General features: G+C 36.4%; 1 protein-coding gene across 1 annotated transcript in view; it reads left to right on the forward strand.

Moving 5' to 3' along the window:
• CNTNAP2 (contactin associated protein 2) overlaps positions 1-17,632 on the forward strand; it is a 1,879,707-nt gene that overhangs the window by 167,716 nt on the left and 1,694,359 nt on the right. The gene's annotated exons all lie outside the window — the stretch shown is intronic.

Genomic DNA, 17,632 nt, shown 5'->3' on the forward strand with positions numbered 1-17,632 from the left:
GGTGAGATTTTTGCTGATAATTTTTGTCTAAAAGATGAAGACACCTTCAATAAGAGAAGAGAGAGGAAGAAACATGGTGGCTGGAGCGAGGACACGGACAAAGGCAAGCCCTGTCCTCAGATCTCCACGGGGCATTTTTCGCATTTGAGTAATTTGATTGTCGTAGAATCAGATGTGAATTTTGAAACATCTGAAACGGGGAAATGGGAAGCTTTGTTTTACTTGGTCAGTTACCTGCAAGTAAGTGGCATACTGCCTGGTTATGCCATCAGAAATGCAGGACTTTCTGGCCAAACCTTTATAGAGGAAGGACCTCACCAGGCAGAACTCCCGTCTCATTTTCAGTTTGCCCAACTGTGCTTCAGGGATCCTGCGCCTTCATCATGCTGAGAACATATACAGGCTACCGAACTACCCTAGTAAGCACCACCTAACAGACTCCTTGCAATGAGAACATGGCTATCCCAGTGCCTTCCGCAGCCTCAAACATGGAGAAGATGGAATGTGGAATGCGGACTGCACCTCATTATGGTCTTGACCCAGAATAAAGTTATGTGGCATCACCGTGGTGCATGAGAGTGATGGGCAAAGCCAAGAAGAGAGATGCTCTTCTGTGCCCAGCTAGCACACAGCGGCACTCTCCAATCTGGGGATGTTTAAAACATTAAGAAGGAAAATATTGTTCATCTGTGGTCATAAAGACAAGGTTTAAGAATATGTAGAATGGATGGTGGGCTCCATGGAGGATTAGTGGGTTCATTTATTCTCCCACCAATTTTACACAAGACTTAAAGTAAATATTAGAGATTCTTCCCTCTGTCACCTACAATTTTTCAGTTTTTAAAAGTGGCATTTACATATGCAGAAACATCTGGGAAAATAATTCCATTACTTTAGCACAGTTGATAGGTCTTCAAGAATGAATTGACAGCAAGGCCACATGAAAATAGACTCATAAGGAAAGCCATGCAATAAAGAGAAAAGTATCTGGAGGGAAAAGGAAGACATCGGGTAACCTTCACTTCTTTTCTTTCTGCCTACGGCCAGTAGTGATGGTGACAATCCAAGTGACATCCAAGTTATCACACACTTTAGAGCTTGTCATTGATAGCAACCTAAAATATTCTTGTGCTTTGATCAGTAGATTTTATTTCTTTTCTACAGCTCAGCACACCGAGGATGCTCCTGTGGCAGCACCGAGCTATAGGTTTGAGTAAACCCAACAGCTGGACCCAGTCTCTGTACTCTCAGATGAATGGCATTACTCACTTCACAGTAAAGAAGTTTCCTTCCCAGTTCTTAACCATCAAATAGCTGACTTCTTATGTATGAGTTTTGGTGGGAACTCAGCTGGCCTATTGAAAATGTCCATGATGTCTTGGGGCATTTTATGATTTTTGGAGACTTAGTGGATACTCACATGTTCAGGAAAGGCTTTCTCCCAATTGAGGGTATTGTTTGTATTCTGGAATTAACTCAGCCATGGGTGCAGTCTCAGAATGAGATAAGTACATTTGAATTTGGGAAATCCATTGGATCCTCTTTTACTTTCAAGGACTTTTTTTTTTCTGTGAATAAGATTAGACTCTGCTGTAGTCATCCTTTTTATTCCTAGTATGACAGTAACTGACACTCAGTAGGGCTTTACTCATGTTTGTTGACTGAATACATGAAAGCACAATGGAGAATGAAAATAGGGCACACACAAAGACAATTAGGATGCTGCTAATGACATTGTGGCCACAAGTTGTGGAATTTGCAAAATAGAAAATCTGATTTTAGTGGGTGGTTTACCATGCAATGCACAGAATAGGATATGAATTGGAAATCAGAAGATATGAATTACTATTATTATAATGAGAGAAAAATTGATAAGTGTTAGAAAACAATAATGGAAATCAGTAATTGTAGTGTTTTCTTGCAAAATATTTCTCTGGTCTTTTTAATGTTTTAAATAACATGGCATTGTCAGACTCCTTGGATATTTAGAGTGAAAAGAGTCTTATATACCATCTTTTTAAAAAAGATTTTATTATTTATTTGACAGAGAGAGAGAGCACAAGCAGGGGGAGCGGCAGGCAGAGGGAGGGGCAGACTGCCCGCTGAGCAAGGAGTATTGAAAGATTTTCTGATTTTATGTGGGACTGGATCCCAGAACCCTGGGATCATGACCTGAGCCAAAGGCAGACGCTCAACCAACTGAGCCACCCAGGTGCCCTTAAATACCATCTTATTAAACTTCTTATTTCACAATGTTTGGGAAGATTTTCAGGAAAATTTCCCTACATGTGACCTAAAGTTCTCTAGAAACACCATGTAAGAAGTTTTTCTTTTTATGGGAAGTAGGTGGTATAAAAATGATCAGATTAAGTAGAATAAGCCAGAGTCCACTTGTCTGTGTTAAGAAATCATGAAATATCTAAAGATCTTTTGTTGAGAATATTTTTTTTCTTTTCATTAATTACGCTTTGTTGAATGCTTCTTTGTCGAAGCCCTGGCCGGAACTTGAAATTGTAATTGATAGGGAAAAGGGAGAGTGAAATCTTTTGATCTCCATCTCTTGGTGTTATGCAGGATCTTTATCACTGAGATCAAAAAACTAGAGCATCATGCTGGCCAAAGAGAAGCTGCAGTACTGATTTTGGTAGAGACTGGAGACAGCAGATAAGGGAGTGCGTGAGAATGATGTGGTCAAAACAAAAAATAAAACCATTGAGTGCCTTTCTGCTTAGCAACCTTGTATCCATAAATAACAGGAGGATCCATAAATAATAGATCCATCACTAGATTCATAATATTATCCATAATATGAATCCCTGGTAGATCCACAAATAATATTGTCCAGGAGGAGAGAGACCCCACTCCTTCAAAGAGAAGCTATAGTCCAAGTGTATTCCTAGGAAGGCATTAAAATACACTTTTATTAAAAATCCTGAAGGAATAGCTTTTCCTCATTCTTGAATTTGAAAGCTTTGAGGGAGAACTAGAATCCTGGAAATACAGAATTCCTTATTTTTTAATAAATGCTTCATTTATTGATATTATTTCTCCCTCTCCAGCACTTGACCTTATGATGTTAATGAAATTTATCTTTGTTATGATGCACATTCATTTCTATTCTCCCTAGTCTCCTTTTGTTCCAAGTATTTATTATCATATTTCCTAAAGAAATTCCCATTATAAGACATGCATTGGTAAACTAATTCTCAGGAGAGTTGAAATGATTTTCACTTGCCACTGCAGAGATTACTTGCATTTTAAAGAGACCCATAAAAGAGAATAATGCTTAATCTGAGATTTCTAGTACCCTGATAGGTAAGTAGAGTTATTATGGGCTGTTAGAACCTGTTGTGTACCCATTCAGTCCAGAGCAAGAGAAAGACCCACAGACACACACAAACACACACACACACTCCCTGATAATTCTGTTCTTTGACTCCCATTTACCCTCCAAAAAGATTATCCTTGCGTCTCCTGTTTCAATAAGGTCATGTTCCTGTTTTTTGTGAATCTAAGGCAAATGTATCAGCTTATATTTGCCCCTATTTAATTTTTGCGTATTGGGTGTTTTCCTGGCCAAAGAAGATGTAGAATGTCAGACTTTTGTGGCTTACTGAATACTGTATTTCCTCTTCCCTGTTTTTTCTATATTTTTAGAGCTGTCTTTATAATTCCTATTTAGGATTACAGCTGAGAGAGTGAAGGGGGAGACACACACACACACATACACAGGACTACTAACACACGATAGGCATTTAATGATTCAGCTCATTTCCTGTTTTCTTCCATCTTCCTTCCTTCCTACTTCCCCTGTGAGATATGTTTTCAGTAAAAATCTCGTAAGATAATATTGAGTCAATGAGACAGATCATGTGAACATGGTTCAGGTAACAATAATTAACTTCCAGTTCAAATACAACTTCATGTGAAGACATCAGACAGACTTATCAAGATTTGTCTAGGTATTCAACTGGCCACAGACTGAGCCTGTTTTACCAATTTCCAAAAGAATTGCTCAGACTTGACACTCTTTCCTGTTGATGTTGATTAACTTCTGGAAATTATATTTTAGCTAAGTAGTATTAAGATCTAAGTTAATGATTCTGCCTACAATTATATGTGCTTATTAGGTGCTTAACACGATGCTCAGACATGACATACTTAACAAATATTATCACCGTTCTCTTCCTGAAAATCCTAATTCTATTAAGGATCACACATACACACACCCAACTGATAATGAATAGGAAAAACAGATAACTGTGTTGAGGTCAGTGAAGGACACATATTAATTTTTCACACACCTGCATATACATGATTCAGAAAATCAACAAACGATTATTTCTGTTGGTGCTCTCAAAGTCCTCAAAGAGAATTAACGCAATCCATTTCAAAGTCCTAGAGCCAGCCTTGCATATCTCCTGCCTGGATTCTCCCGAGTCTCTAATTCTTGTCAGAACTGCTATGAATCAGTTGCTTGACAGTGGGTGTCATTCGCTGATAGCAAATTAATTCAAACAACCCTCAATCCATTTAGGACAAAACTGTTCATGTGCCTCTTGGCACTCTTCTTTGTGTTATAAATTGAGGGATTTCAGCACTTACTATCCCATTTACAATTTTGTATATGTTGATGACACATCATAGCCACGAGGAACTGTGAAAGTGCCCAGGACAGGTACGTGCACAAATCAGACCTTTGCCACAGAAAAGTAAAAACCCCACAGATTAGCAGAGTGATGACTTCTTATATTTAACTTGTGACAGCTGTGGACAGCATGGCTGACATCCAACTCACAGAACTGTTCTACTCTCCACTTGTGATTGATCCAGCTTCATACAAGGTGTGTTAACCAAATGTAACAAATAAGTCTCAGCTTGTTGGGTAACATGCTGCCCATTGGAGGTCCAGTTTTCTTATGGAAAGAAAGTCATATTTCATTGATACTATTCTTATTTAGATGTCCAGTATGGAGGATAAATTATTTTCCACCATATGCATAAAAGTGGTTTGATGTATCCCCCCCCAATCCAGGGAAAACTACAAAAATAGAGCAACATATTTTAGACTGCAAGTCCTAAAATATGACTTGATGATAAGATGATAGTAAAATTTTATTGAGATGGAGTGAGCAAGGGAGAAATTTCACTGATTTCTTAAACTTAATTCTTCAAGGTTATCTGGAGAAAAAATAAGACATTTAATATATATAGGACTCAGTGGTTCCATTGCTTTTCCTCTACACAAAATCTTGATTTAAGGGCAATGCGAGCCAGCCAAATAATAGGGAGTGCTATAAACAATATGCTCTGTGCCTTTTTTGTACACAATGGATCAGCTGTGTTGGTTAAACACTAAATTTTAAAAACATCAGCATCAGGTAGATAGCAGAAGGCAACCTTTTAAATAATACAAACAATTGTGTGTCTGGTTGCAAAAAAACAATGAAAGTTTGATTTAAAAAATACTTGAAAATACGATCCTATTCATTCTGCAAAATTTTTGCAACTATAACACTGGAGATACTTCAAATGAAATTAAAATTAAAAAAAAAACCTACCTCTATGACTTATAGTTCATCTAGCACACAATCCATTCATACTTTGATTGCTTATCAACAAATGAAAAGGCTATAAATGCTCAATGCATTTTGAAGGTCAATTTTTATGGCTGCATAATTTTAAACTAGCTTAATCCTCAGTAGCTATTGTAATAAAAAGGAATGAATTAATGGCCTCTTAACTAAAGTGAACTTTTGATACAGAAACAAAAGGAATATTAAGCTTGCCCTGCCTTAAGTGAAAAGATTAAGAGCTTTATTCTATGGAATAAATTGGGCAGGACCTAAGATCTAGGACTTTTGCATTGATACCCAGGATATGAAAAGGGTGGTAAGAGAGGTGGGAATTGACTATTGCTGGAAAGAGACACAAAATGATATGGCGACAATTAATGACAAGATCTCAACACTAGCCTGTAGTAACCACAGGATGTGCATGAGTACCAAAGTGACGTTCTCCGTCTTAGCTGTGTCATCCAATGTGTCAAGATGTTTTCTCCTTGACAGAATTAGAATCAAACCATTTTTTAAAAGAACTTCAATTCATCGTGTTCCAAGCACTGTTCAGGATTCTGGAAATACTGCAAAGTTCTTGTATCATTTTTTTGTTGTTGTTGGGGGGAAGTTGTAGAGTGGGTGGCTGTCAGACAGACTTTCTTCTCATAGAACATGTAATCAAATGAGAGTATAAAAAATAACAAAATATGTTGGATGGGGATAAGGGGTCTGAAGACAAAGTATGGTGCAAAGACAGAGTAATCAGGAAGATGGGAAGTGCTCAAGAAAGGCTTCTCTGATTTGATAAAGAATCTCAGTGAAGTGAGGAAGAAGCCGTGCATGCATCTGGTGCCTGAACTTGCCATTCTAAGAGAACAGCAAGACCAAAGAAGGAACATTCTTGACCTTTGGAAGAAAAGCAAGTAAAGATAACATGGTGGTTTAGATCAGGGTAGTAGTAGCAAATTTGAGGGAAAGTGTTACATGCTGCTTCAACTTTCTAATTCACCAATTAGTAAATATGTACTAGGGATATCTTATGTCCAGTACAGTACTGGACCCACATTCTTTCCTTTAAATTACCTCAAATATGATCATGCTGCAGGTTCTGGAGAAAAGTAGTATCATGAGTTAATGATTCCAAGGTCTAAAACATGATCAAACTGACTATAAGACCTGAGCAATAATCAGAAGGTTTTATTCAATAACCAAGTATCAAATAAATCACTTTGGCATTTATCAGCTTTATTCCATTAATCCAGCAGTGGGATTTCTAACTGCCTCAGTCATTCAGAATATAGACTCAAGCCTAGAGTAAGCAGAAATGGTCTTTGAACATCAGAGGGAAAAGAAAAATTTTTTAAAAATTTGTAAATTCCAAACTCACGTTTCTCCCCCACCATCCTCTTGGGAGAGGAAAGGAAGCACCCTAACTCCCAGTTTAGAGTCTACTGATCACTAGCTAATTAAGCTCAGTTTATCCTAGTCACCTTGAATTTATTTTTGGTGTTCTAATTATCTATTCTGGTGTACCAAAATCCTCTCAACTTAATGTCTTCAAATAACAATTTTAATTTGCACATAATTTTGTGGGTCAGAAATTCAGAAAGGGTGCCAATGAGCTATCCACTCCTGATTCATGTATCATCTCCTGCGGTAGTCAGGACTGAAAGATCCACTCCCCAGATGAGGGGTTAATCACTCACAGGCCTGGGATCTCACTGCTTTTGGGGCTCCTTATCTCTCCATATTGCATCTCATCCTCCAAGGACCCTCCCTGTGACTCCGTTTTCATGTGGGATGGTGGTCTCTGGGTGGTCATACTTCCTCCATGGTGGCTGACTTGCCTCAGAATCAGTGTTCCAAGAGGCCTGCCAAGAAGCTGCCGGGTCTCTAATGTTCCACATCATTCCACCTGTCAATGAAGTAGCAAAGCATTTGTAGTCACCTTTATTTGTAGTCATGCACAAATCATGCAGCATTTAATGACGACAGTATTGCAGAATGATGATGATGTACATGAGGATGCCTTTAATCTTCATGAAAAAAAGTTAAAGTATGTTTGAAACTTTATTTACTATATCAGTGAACAAGTTATCACACATTTTAAATTATTGAGAAAGTTAGAATTATTTTATTTCTCAGTTATTGCTTCCTATATATGTATATGCATATATATACATCTATACATAGAGATACATAGATAGCCCACTAATAAATAAAGTGGTATGGTATTTAATTTCTAAAAAGGTAGTAATATTTATATTGCTAAGGGCCCAATGTGACTCAAACTATTAAATCTTAAAATCAAATGCATATTTTTATCTTAGGATTACTTAATTTATTTTAGTACCATTTACTCAAAAAGTAAATAGGGAGGGAAAACAAACCATAAAACTCAGGTATTCATACTGCTGATATCCCCTGAAAAACAAAATTGGAAACATCAGGAGATCAATTGCCTAAAAGAAAGTTTAAATTAACTATAATGTCTTAAATATTTTGTGAGGCGTAATGAACCTGAAAATGTGTGCCCTTTATTGTGGTGACTTTGAACCAACTGTTCTTCTCATTTAATAATTTCTTACTTATTTATCTGCTCAATCAGAAATCAGCAGTTACCCGTCAAAATATGTCACATATTCAGTTATCTCCAAGTGTGAATTATCAAGAGATCTCAAAGAAATTTCCAAATTGAAAACTGCATTTATGAAAGAGTCAAAGTGATTTGTGAATATAGGCTTTCATTATCTATTCGTCATCCCTGAGAATTATTCACTAACATGCTTCGTTTGTGTAGCAAACAATAAATATTACTAATGTGAAAATAATTATTCAGTTTTACTTTATGGGTACTAGATTCCTGTTTGATTTTGTGCTGTGATACATATCCCCAACCCAGGAAGTATCATTTTTGTGCATGCCCATATATACCATTAGAGAGAAAGGGAGAATGCACTGACCAGCTCCCCAAGTGTCTGGGAACCAAGGTCAATTCCTTCGTTTAAAAGAGTAAATTATGTCAACCTGAAACTTCTTTAGAGTCAAGGGGATACAGCTATCCTCTCAATGTTGTTGGATAATCAGGGTGATGGTGGTGATTAACTTTTGCATTTTCAAAGAATTTTTATTGACCTAAACTATAAGTAAAGATTCACTGCCCAGCAAAGTCAGTTTCTGTGAAAACATATTAAATGTCAGAGTAGAAACGCGTGCCTCATCTCTCATGCCTTAAAACAAATATAAGTACACATATGCATATATGTGTGTATATATAAATATATTTACAAACATACTTGTATGTTGTATATTTACTATATTTATGTTATTTAATATTATATATTATATAATATACATATTATTTGTATTAGATATAAATATATAAACATATTTTATATACACATAAGTATATGTTTATGTAGACACCACAGTATATAATATTCTATGGATACTAATACAAATATTTGAAATTCCATATATATACATATATACACATAGTATATATTGTGCTTATTTAGAAGAATGAATGCTTGCTTTTAAGCTTCCTATTTAAAAAAAAAAAAAGATATTTGCAGATTCCCTTCAACTTTGACAAAACCAAAAGATTTGCTTTACCCTGGCTTCGACGTTCTTTCCATGGTATATTCAATTATTCCATAGTGACAAATCCTAAGATAATATTTATATTCTCAGAGGTGGAAACTTCTATTCCCTCCATAGATGTTGGTTTGGGGAATATAAGATACTAGTTACATGAATACCATGTGTTTCATATTGAACTTGTATATTTTATCAATACCAAGTCTGGTCATGTGTTATACCAAGTTTTTTTTATATATTTGCATAGTTCAAGGGTTATATGAAAACTGTGCTGATTGTTGTATAAACTTATATGATAGAAAGGACAAAACATTGATGGATTTCATATGTGTATGTTTTAAACTTTAAAATAGTAATTATCAAGAACCTCTTACTGAGTGATTTATTTAAATTTTCTGCAAGTTTTACTTTGCATACATTTATTCCATTACTTAGGAGTCATATTTTGTGGATAATTCCAATTGCATGAATGAGCCCACCTGTATATAAAATATATCAAATATAATGCTAAAATTCTTACAAATTATTTCAGATGGCTAAAAGTGCTTATTGTTACAGAAAAACGGGACAATCTTAGAGTGTATTGATTGTGCAGAAATGAAATGCATCACAGGGAATCTACATTTTAAATGAGGTGATAATTAAAGGTTAGTATAATAAGAATGGGAAATTTTGCTGTTCCTTGTGGGAAAATCTCCTAGAGTGTGCTTTAGGAGAACCTTGCCTTCACGAACTCTCAGCTAAATTTTAACTCAGTTGATGGCACAACAGCTGATGGGATAGGAGTATACTATGGCCCAAAGAGTATGAACATACCCCTGGCTTTAGTGATTGGTTAAGGGACAAGCACATGACTCAGTGTAAGCCAGTCAAAACTAATACCAGGTTTACATAAAACTGCCAGTAGGAACCACCACTTATTTCCTGCTGGACCTAAATATAGGAGGATAAATAACTAAAGCTACCGGCAGATATCTTAGTACTATCTGGAACTTATGAATAATTCAAGGTGGAGGTGAACAGGGCCAAGAAACTCCCTAGTTCTATAACATGAGGCCCTTACTCAAGTATTGCCTAGATTCAGTCACAGGTAGGAGTGTGTGTGTGTGTGCATGTGTGCATGAGTAAGAATGTGTGTGTGTGTGTATGTGTGTGTGTGTGGTCCACTTTGTCAGTCCAATGAAGCCAAAAATACCTTTCTCAAAATAATGTTTTTAAATGCATAAAATAAAATACATAGGGTTATACGGACAGAACTAATCATATTGAAAACAAATTCTAACCAGGGAACCTAATTACATTTTGGGATTTTTTTTGTTTGTTTGATTTTTGGGGTTTGGTTAAGCAATTTTTTAGCATATCTCTGAGACTTTTTCAGATTGACCTGTTTGTTGTTTATGAAACCTAAACTAAAGCAAGGGGTGATTTTCGTCTAAATATTCACATAATTATCTTACTTTTAGAATGAAGAAGATTTCAGAAATTGAGAACAAGACTAGGGTTAATGGATAAAATACAAGTTTGAATTTCAAATAAATAGTGAAAAACATTTAGCTTAAATAGTTACCAAATATTGAATGGGGTAGTCTTTTACTAGAATATTATTTGCTACCTATCTGAAATTCAAATTTAAGTGGACAGTCTGTATTTTTATTTGCTAAATGAGCAACCTTACAAAAACCAATCTAGAGCTAACAAATTTTAGAGGTCAATTGTCATGATCAAGTCCCAAGGAAGTAGAACTGTGTCCACTAACATTAATTCTACCTGACAAAAATCAACCTCATGGATTGGTATCAGAGCTGTCCTTCTATTATATTTTGTGAATTCTGGGTAGACAAAGTTTTGTTCAACTAGATTTAATTCTGCGCTTTAATGTATTGATGATCACATAAAAGTGGTAATAAAAGACTATTTCTTTATTTTTACAAAAGGCAGTTGAAGATGCAGACTAGTGTGTTCCCAGAAAATCTGCCTAGACTTTAATGCCAAGAAGAAAATATCTCTTCCAAAATTATTTTTTGAGCTTACTTTGATAAGCAAAGTGTAATTCACTGCATTTTCTCCTTGCCCTTTCTGCAAGGGGCTGTGATTTTAGTTGTAATGCTTAATAGTAACTGAAATCAACCTCTCTATCCTTCGGTTTAAACATTTTAACATACCTCTGTTTTATGTTTAACTGACCTATTTTACTGACATTATTTTAAGTTTGATCACTTTTTACAAAGTGATCATATTATAAGTGAAATACCACTAATTTGAATAATTTCAGAATGTAAAATATTGTTAAGAATTTTTATAAGACAGTTTATATATCATGCAGAAACTATAGGTCTTAAATCCCAAAATATCTCTAATTAAATTATTTTAATGTTTGTTATTATGAGTGGCTCAGTCGTTAAGCGTCTGCCTTCGGCTCAGGTCATGATCCCAGGGTCCTGGGATCGAGCCCCGCATTGGGCTCCCTGCTCAGCGGGAAGCCTGCTTCTCCCACTCCCCCTGAAAAAAAAAAAAAAAAAAAAAAGACTGAGTAAAGATTGTAAGTTCCTTTTATGATACTAAAGACCTGGAACAAGTTTTGATTACTAGATATATTAGCACAAATGAAATAATGATGCATGCAATGGATCAATATGTCAAATTTAAGAGATATAAAAATTTGAAGCACCTGTATAGTAACACTACAATTTTGGTGTACAAATAAAATGATTTTATATAATAATAATATAATAATGATAATATAATGATGCTCTGATAATATAATAACGCTCATAAATTGCTAGAAAGAAAGGATTTTGACAATGAATTTAAAAGACTGAAAAACAGTTTGTGAAAAAATAGTTTTAGTATTTAATTCTGGTGTTAATTTTGAAAAAATAAAAGAAACATTTTAAAAAAACCCAGAAAACAGACTTGCCAAATTGTCTAAGAAGTATTCATTTTAAGAGCACTATATGCTGTATAGTGAGTGCTTCATAATTTAAAATTTTTATGCACATGCCTAATTGCACTTAGATCCTCAAAGGATCTTTTGGGGGAGGTATGGCAGGTATTCATTACTTTAGAAAAGAGGTTGAATTTTTTTCAAAAACTTGTTTCTGTACTTTTGGGGGGGAATAATTCTTCATTTTTAGCAATAATTCTTGATGTCTGTAACATGCTAAATTTTATTAATTCTAAGTTTAATTCTAAATTTTATTAATTCTTTTTAGCACCAAAACATTTACAAACAGTGAAATCTAAAAATCATGAGCTTGGGCTTCCATTACCTGCACAGGTACAAACCTCAAAAGCCCCAGCATTAAAGCTTACAGAGTGGGTGTCCCTGGGGAAGATCATTTTCCAGAGGTAAGAGTGGAGCACTCTTTTATCCCTAGGAACCAACCAAATGGTCAGAGTAATATTTGAAGGAGGTGATGAATCAGATATATTTACCAATATGCTACAAGCTGATATCAAAATATGATTGCAGATTCAGAATTCAAATGCCAACATCAGTGACTTGTTCTTCAGAAATATCACATAATCAATGCTCTTAGTATCCGAAAGAATGTCATTGTGTGGAAAAGCAGAAAATTAAAAACTCTAGATCTAAAAGTGACTTAGAAGAGTTCAGTTCCAGGGCACCTGGGTGGCTCAGTCAGTTAAGCCTCTGACTCTTGATTTCAGCTCAGGTCATGATCTCGGGTCATGCTCTCAGGGTCATGAGATTGAGCCCATGGCAGGCTCCATGCTGGGTGTGAAGCCTGCTTAGGATTCTCTCTCTGCCCTTCCCTCCCCCCCCCCCCCACCACATGCATGCTCTCTCTCTCTCTCTTTCTCAAAAGAAGGAAAAAAAGGGCGCCTGGGTGGCTCAGTCGTTAAGCGTCTGCCTTCGGCTCAGGTTATGATCCCAGGGTCTTGGGATTGAGCCCCACATTGGGCTCCCTGCTCAGCGGGGACCCTGCTTCTCCCTCTCACACTCCCCCTGCTTGTGTTCCCTCTTTCGCTGTCTCTCTCTCTGTCAAATAAATAAATAAAATCTTTAAAAAAAAAAGTTTAGTTCCAAATGTATAGAAATTATAGGATGTAATTAATTTATTTTACTTACATATTTTGTGTATGTGTATGATGAAATCTACCTCTAAGGGTAAATAAGTTCTTCCAATACATATGGAAATTCTAGATGTTAGAAAGCACATAATTTAACTGGCTGGATGTTTTCCTTCTCAGTGGGTGGGTCTACCAAAAGGTGATATATCAGATTTGAGTACTGCTATGCTAAATACTTAGTATCCTAAGTTCTGTTTTGCAGCTATTTTGTCCCATTTCTCTGTCAGTCGACTCTAGTACCACAACATTTTAGTTATTTTACGCATCTAGCACATGCTAACATTTTAGGGTCAGAAATTACTTCTTTACTGCTCTTCATTTGTAAAAATACTTTTGGCTATTCTTTCTTGTTAATTTCAAATTTAACTTCTGATTTACTGTCCGTCCCCTTTCAAGCAGTCCCCCCACCTGGATGAAGCTGAATCGTAGTCATGATTAATCAGTATTCACTGTTCGGAATCTAGAAACACAAGATGATTTTCCGCTTTTTCAAATTTTATTGTATGTTGTTGGGTGAAGAGCTTCTTTTTCTTTTTTCTTAATATAGGGGACCTATCTTTCTTGTTCACTCTAATCTCTAACATATTATTTCCTCTGTTTATTTCTGAATGATGAACAATAGATTTCATGAAGATTTTCCTAAGAACACGTGGGTTAAGGTTGTGATACACAAGGTGCTAGTCTTTGGTTGTGTGGAACGGAGACGTAGAGAACACTACATCTCTGGTCAGGCTACAGATCTGAAGCTAGACGTGAAGTTATGGATGATCTAATTTCACACTGTCTTCTTTTTTTTTGTAAAGAAAATAATCCTCCACATACTACATATTATGCCTGTCACATTTAAAATCTTAAATGTGCAATATGCTTGACTCATCCAGTATGTTTATCCTTTGCTACAATAATGTTCAGCAAGGCAGAATTAACTACCCTCATATATTAGAGTTGTTCATGCAAACTCTTTTGAAATGTCTTTTAAAATGTTAAAGAAATCACCAACTGTAATCGATTTTTTGTTTTTTTAATTTATTTTTATTTTTTTAAGACTTTTTATTTATTTGACAGAGAGAGACACAGTGAGAGAGGGAACACAAGCAGGGGGAGTGGGAGAGGGAGAAGCAGGCTTCCCGCTGAGCAGGGAGCCCGATGCGGGGCTCGATCCCAGGACCCTGGGATCATGACCTGAGCTGAAGACAGATGCTTAATGACTGAGCAACCCAGGTGCCCCTGTGATCAATTTTTTTAAAAGAAAGACAAGGAATTTGCTTTAATATCTGAAACATGGAAACTGATGATTTAGTAAAACATGTTGTTAAAAGAAGAAATATGTATCTAATTGAAACATCTGAGGTAAGTGAATTATCAGAAATGCAATTTAGAATTTTTAAATTATCAATTAAATAGGAAATTGGATTTCATTCGTTTCACCCCAGAACTATCTTTGAAAGTTTAGGAGAAAGAAAGTCTGTATTTCAGACCAATGACAGTTCTTGTTCATACCTATACATAATTGGTAAATAGGAGTAAATGCCTTAAAATATTTATTGAGATTCTGCAGGCTCTTCAAAAAGTGAGAAATCTAAAAGCAAAAGAAATTATGATTTTTTAAAAAGATTTTATTTATTTATTTGGAGAGAGGGAGCGCAAGGAGGTGGAGGGGCAGAGGGAGAGGGAGAGAGAATCTCAAGCAGACTCCCCGCTGAGCACGGAGCCCAATGCAGGGTTCGATCTCACAACCCTGAGTTCAGGACCTGAGCCAAAATCAAGAGCCACCCAGGTGATCCAGAAATTATGATGTTCTTATAAATTGTGCAAGTAATTCTTCTGTTGAAATTATGGACAATATAAATGAGAATTCTTATATTTTTGTAATTTTCAAAACATCACTTCTGTGGATACCTAATGATAAAAAAAGCCATAATGACTAAAAATATAGGAAGGGAGGGTTTGGAGAAGATGCTATTTTACAATATTTGAAGAGCAGTGTTTTTCTTTTTTTTTTTTTTTTTTTTAAAGATTATTTATTTATTTATTTGAGACAGAGAGAATGAGAGAGAGAGAGAGAGCACATGAGAGGGGGGAGGGTCAGAGGGAGAAGCAGACTCCTTGCTGAGCAGGGAGCCCGATGCGGGACTCGATCCAGGGACTCCAGGATCATGACCTGAGCCGAAGGCAGTCGCTTAACCAACTGAGCCACCCAGGCGCCCGAAGAGCAGTGTTTTTCTGACATTTAATGGTCAAACTCTAAGAACTATTTCCTTTACAATAATTCTTCACTATGTATTACCCAAGTTTTGAAGAAAATGTTTTTGAGCTGTGATGCGTCCCTCAGCATAGCCATGGATCAATCAGACACCGGGTTCTAACTTGTCTTAACTGGATTGCAAATTCCAGTACGTTGTCTTCACCAAAGTAAATTGTCCCTACAATGGCAAATATCTGACATCCTACCTGATCATTTAGAAAAGTAGAAGTCATTTACTTAGGAAAAATATATTGAAATAAAATTAGCTCGTTATATGTGTTTTGAACTGATATATCAAACACACCTGCTTATGCAAGGCTGGTGTCTGTTAACCTACCACGTTTTCCTTTGCACTAGCGTTTACTAGAGCATTACTTTTGGCCCCTCAGTTAAACAATTGAATCCAATAGTTAGGTACCTTAAGAGCATTTAGAGAAAACACAATAAAGTTACTAAAGATCTGAGTAAAAATAATACCCCTATTAGAAATGTGAGAGACTGGCATTAATTTGAAAAAGAGATGCTAGAACAGTCTGGAGAATAATATGTATGAACATTGTAATGCAAGGTCAGTGAACAGCTGGTTCTCCATTTTTATGAACACTACTAAGTGGAGTGGACTGAAAATTAAGCAGAGACTTTTTTTTTTCCAGCAAAAAGCTCTTTAAGTATATATTGTTAGGGGAGGCAGGCAAACATTCTTTCTAAGTGGCTTCGTGGAATTGTGCCTGACTGAGATGGACTTGGTAGATGGACGAGACGGTAAATGAAGGAATTGATAAATGTTCCGTCAAGCTATAAATGTTCCAGTAATGATGCTGTCCTTTTTTTGATGGCAGATGCCTACGTGTTCTAATCAGTGTGCAGTTTTTTCTCCTGTCCTTTGTATGATTCAACAGGTTAAATGAAAGGGTGGGATCTGGCCAAACGGGGTTGTTCTTAAGGTATGTTAGTGTCCTTTTGGATTAATTATAAGAGGTTGGCTGCAAGCACCTGATAAAACTGTTAGGGGTCATCATGATGTTGACATTTCTTTCCAATTTCAATACTCCAGTAAGCAAAGGCCAAGACAGATAGACCTTCCCCACTGTCTTTACAGCACAAGATGCTATGCCAAAGAGAGAACACACAGACACACACACACAGACCCAGATGCACGCATGCCTACACCCACACACAACCTGAGAAGTCTGAAATGCCAGAAGTCACACAGTTTGTTAATGACAGGGCCAACATGATGCCTTAGAACCACTCATTTGTTTTTCCTACTTCACTACACTTTCAATCAGCAATTTTAGTCATCGCAGTTTTTTGCACCAGAGTTTCACAGAATGTCCTCTAATTAAATGTGAACAAAAAGGAAATTGAAAGAAAATGGCATTTTGCTTTAGATACTAAATACATTCCAAGAGGAAATGAAACTCTTCCCTAGTGGTGCGGCTGAGAACAAGGAGGAACAGATGTCAAACACATACCAGCCGCGACTTAAAAGTGAGCCTTATCTAGTTGATGATGCCACGTAGCATCCATGAATAATGAATGGATGCGTATGTACTGAGTCCCTACTAAGAGCTCTGGGATGCCCTGCTTCTGTTAACAATAAGATAAAAGCACTGTTCTCATGGGGGGCGGGGGAGTGTTTAGGTAGCTGGGCAAAAATATTAATGCAAGATGCAGATAAAAAGGGACGTACTCATGGAAAAGACTACAAAGACAACATGTGTTCGTCCAGAGAACTGATAGGGCATAGCCACTAATTTTTGTCATCATAGATTGAAAGGTTTTTATTTGTTTGTTTTTGTGGAGCTCCTTCTAAGCAAGGAGGAAGGGGGTGGGGGATGACTTAGCACAAAGAACCATGATTAGAATGGTCGGGGGCAGGGGATCTGATGTTCTTTCAGGAGGCAAGAGGCTATATTTTGGAGCTCTTTGGACCATCAAAAAGAAAGCTAGTAGAGCATGGTTAGGAATCCAGATTCTGTGACTAAAACCTGCCTTGGTCATTTGACATGCTTATTTCAAACTTTCTGAATGTTATAATAACAAAAGATGGGTGGGAGAGAAAAGAAGATTTCAGAGCTAGAAATGAAATAGGATAAAAGCCCAGGCAGAGACAGATGCAAGGAGAAAGTAGAGA

This window comes from Halichoerus grypus, chromosome 12, assembly GCF_964656455.1.
Source record: "Halichoerus grypus chromosome 12, mHalGry1.hap1.1, whole genome shotgun sequence".
Lineage (NCBI taxonomy): Eukaryota > Metazoa > Chordata > Mammalia > Carnivora > Phocidae > Halichoerus > Halichoerus grypus.